The 4145-nt window shown below is 50.3% G+C and overlaps 1 protein-coding gene across 1 annotated transcript in view; it reads right to left on the bottom strand.

Moving 5' to 3' along the window:
• LOC113207342 (aquaporin AQPAn.G) overlaps positions 1 to 4145 on the bottom strand; it is a gene marked incomplete in the record, with an annotated part of 38579 nt that overhangs the window by 14038 nt on the left and 20396 nt on the right.

Genomic DNA, 4145 nt, shown 5'->3' with positions numbered 1-4145 from the left:
GGCGGGGCCGGGCGGGGCGGGGCCGTGCTCGGGAGCCGGGGGCGTGTGCTGGTAGCGGCGGTAAACAGAGGCGCCACTTCAATCAATAGCACAATACGGCACCGGTCCCCCCGGTCTCGCCTCGTCCTCGCGCGTCGATCGCAAAGTGTAACGCGTAAGACGTACGCGAAACAAAGGTCAGGCGGTTGACGTGGAAATGACACGTCTGCTAGGGGTTCGAGTCAAACAATTGCGGTTCACCAATGCGCTATCATATGGTCGTGCGTATTTTTTGATATTATTCAACTTGCAAACACTGCACAATTGTAATCTTCTAAAAGAGGAATATCACGGCCAATCCTTCCAGTTTCAGCACGCTTGATGTAAGATATTTAATTTGGTTGTTGCGGAACCACCCGAAAAGTGCGTCCGTCTCGTCGTTTGCCGTTGCAAAACCACCAAGTTCACCCTCACACAAGCTCTCAAGACGCCTGATAGGTAGGCAACATCTCGCCTACGGTGCATACGTGTACTGCGGGGTGGCCTACCCCGAGAGTCGCAGGCGCCGAGCTCCCGCTGTTTGCCAAATGAATCTGCGAAAAGAGAGCGTACTTTCTGGACGAGTTGAGTTCAGCACCTCTAAGCACATTACCTCTAAAGATTTTTACCTCTAAGCAAATTACCTCTAAGGATATTTACCTCTAAAGCAAAGTACCTCTAATGGAATTTACCTCTAAGCAAATTACCTCTAATGAATTTTACCTCAGAAAGCGTATTTTACATGCAAATAAAATACATGTTACAGTGGTAACCCGTGAAACCCTTCACATACAAGTCCCTTGTATGTGACATACATGTGACATACAAGTCGCCCATACGAACGCGTCGGGGACATGTATGTCATGTGGTGGTTGAAGTCGTAGGTCCGACATACATGTGACATGTATACAGGGTGGGTGATCCGCGCCGTTGTTTTTGTAAAGGTAGGCTAGCCCGCCCGCAGCCGGGGCCGGTCGCTGAGCTCGGTGGAGGTGCGCAGCCAGCGCGCGCTGGTTGCGCAGTTGCGCATTGGAGATGCGCAGAGCTCCACTCGCTCCCTTCCTCCCCCCCCCCCTCTCCCTCCGCAAACCTCCACGCAAAGCCCACGGGGTGGCCGCACCCTTCGTGGCCTACCCCCGTGGACCCGTGGGCTACCCCCGCGAGACCGCGAGCTACCCCAGCGAGCTACCCTCGCGGCACCGTGAGCTACCCCGCGTACACGCGGGCTACCCTTGTGAGACCCAGTACGAGACTATCCCAGTACAGCAAGTCTATATATCGAGGATTTTTAGAGGTGAAGTACCTCTAAAAAAAATTTAAAAATGTTGTCACCACGAACTGGGAGAACGAGAACGCGAGCAGGAGTGCGTTAGACAATGTGTCAGCAGAGGCAGAACAATGCCCATGAGGCTGCTCTGTAGTTGCGTTGTAGATTTAGATTGTGAGCCACTGAGCACAAATTCTTAGGTTGCGAGCACAAACTACCTGTTCCCGACGAGTTGTGTCAAGATGTCACTCATACAGCGGTGCAGTCTAAATCTACAACACTGAGAGTAATCTTTGTGTCGAGGGAGCACAGGTCAGCATGTGATGCGGTCCGGCTGCCCTCCTCCCAGGCATCCTCTCCAGAGCCCTGCATCGAGGCAGCTACGGTTCCCTGGGGTATGCAACCAGGCCAGTCGTCGTAGTGATGCTGCACGCAATGCAGGCGTGCGAGCAGGTTGCCTACCCGCAGTGCCCGTAAGGCGCCACGGTTCCCTGGGGTAGGCAAACAGGCCATTTGTCGTAGTAAAGCTGCACGGCATGGAGGCGTGCGAGCAGGTTGCCCAGATATCCACTTAGCGCGACTTGTGACTATCCCAGTACTGCAAGTCTATATATCGAGGATTTTTAGAGGTGAAGTACCTCTAAAAAAAATTACCTTACGGGTCTTGCGGGTAGGCAACCTGCTCGCACGCCTGCGTGCCGTGCAGCATCACTACGACGACTGGCCTGTTTGCCTACCTTAGGGAACCAGGATGCCTGGGAGAACGGCAGCCGGACCGCATCACATGCTGACCTGTGCTCTCCCGACACAAAGACCACTCTCAGTGTTGTAGATTTAGACTGCACTGCTTTAGTGACATCATGACACAACTCGTCGGGAACAGTTAGTTTGTGCTCGCAACCTAAGAATTTGTGCTCAGTGGCCCACAATCTAAATCTACAACGCAAATACAGAGCAGCCTCATGGGTATTGTTATTGCCTCTGCTGACACATTGTCTAACGCACTCCTGCTCGCGTTCTCGTTCTCCCAGTTCGTGGTGACAACATTATTTAATGTTTTTTAGAGGTACTTCACCTCTAAAAATCCTCGACATATACAGTGTGAAAAAAGTAGGTAGGTTTACAGGAAAATTTTCCTTGACGCAAGTTGTAAAATAGCAATTTGTAATCGTAAAAATACATGCAGTATGCATCGACTTCAAATCCATTGGCGAGTAAAAAATGTGCTGTCGTAAATTTACAACTTAAATTATAATTCGAGTTTACAAGTTTTTTGTAAATTTACGACGATATTTTTCACAGTGTAGGCTTGCGGTACTGGGATAGTCGCAAGTCGCGCTAAGTGGATATCTTCCTGATGCGCTTTGAACGAACGCATGGAGGATACTGGTGGGGTGGGGCAGGGGTTCTAAACTCACGTAGCGAGCCAGTAAGCGCGGTTCACCGAAAGCCATGGACTACGCACCTCTTCCATTCGCGTCGAGTGCACGTTGCTCGAGCAGAGTCTCAGCTTGAGAGAGGGCTTAATCAATGGGCCTTCGAGCAAAATGATAGAGGTGCCACAGTCAGAGGCAGAGAAGGGAGCTTCCCCTGAACGCTCGATTGTCTCCACTAGGCCCCCGAGAGCCTTTCGTTACTTCGGACGAATCCTGGCCGTACCGCATGCAGGCGTGCATGCGGTTTGCCTACCCGCACTGCCAGTAAGGCGCTACGGCCCCCTGGGGTAGGCAAAGCCGCCAGTCGTCGTGGTTATGCTGTACCGCACGCAGGCGTGCGAGCGGGTTGCCTACCTGCACTGCCCGTAGGGCGCTTCGGCCCCCCTGGGGTAGGCAAACCAAACGTGCGGTAATGTATGACTGCAAGAGCCACCTGGTACATTGTCGTACGCTATATTTGCGTTTTCTCGCTTCGCTCTCCTTACGACACCTACGCGCCTCTCTGTGACTGTGAGATAGATATGTGTGACATGTGTCAAACACACTTTGGAATGCAGTTCGTGTGACACACTTCCAATCGAGCCTGGCCAATCCCAACCATACGAGAATATAAGACATTTTAGAGGTACTTTACCTCTAAAATGTCTTAGTACACGTATGTTTGAGCAGACAGGCCCGTGGCGGACAGTATTGCAGTTAAAAAACCGACGAGTTTTCACTTGCGTTATACACTGCACACCTAAACTAAATACTACGCGTAATGTGATACCGAAAATAGGAAAATATGCCCCAAAATAGCAGAATTTTAGTTGCAAAGCTTGTGTAATGCCAGCGTCATACCACGTAATACACGTAATATGTAATACTCTGTAAATGAAAATTCCGAGTGAAAACCCACTTGTTAAAAAAAACAGACGCCTTACCCCCCCCCCTTCCCCCTCAAACATAGACAGAGAGAAAAAATTGAGTCGACCCCGCGGAGACGGGGACACGTTTGATGCCTAACGGCTTTGCCACTATATGTTTACATTTCGTAATAAACGTATACGTAGTACGCCTACCCCATGAGCGCCTCCATGTTTGCCTACTCCCGCCGGCCGTAAGGGGCCACAAGCGAGGGGCCCTCATATGAGCAGAAGCGAGGAAGGTATTGGGATTGGGAGAGAGTTCTTTTACTTTTGTACAGTGAAACTCGTAGCTGGCGACTTCTCCTCGAGGGGATCCCCTCAGTGGTAGCGTTTTTTTCGGAATGGCCGGATGTTGTGACTTAAGTCACTATATACTGCTGTTATTACCACTGTAACATGTATTTTATTTGCATGTAAAATACGCTTTCTGAGGTGAAATTCATTAGAGGTACTTTGTTTAGAGGTAAAATCCATTAGAGGTACTTTGCTTTAGAGGTAAATATCCTTAGAGGTAAT

This window comes from Frankliniella occidentalis, unplaced genomic scaffold (genome assembly GCF_000697945.3).
Source record: "Frankliniella occidentalis isolate FOCC.00 unplaced genomic scaffold, Focc_3.1 Scaffold11, whole genome shotgun sequence".
NCBI classification, from domain to species: Eukaryota; Metazoa; Arthropoda; class Insecta; order Thysanoptera; family Thripidae; genus Frankliniella; species Frankliniella occidentalis.
Note: the sequence above shows the minus strand (reverse complement) of the source record. Positions and strands in the feature narration are given on the sequence as shown.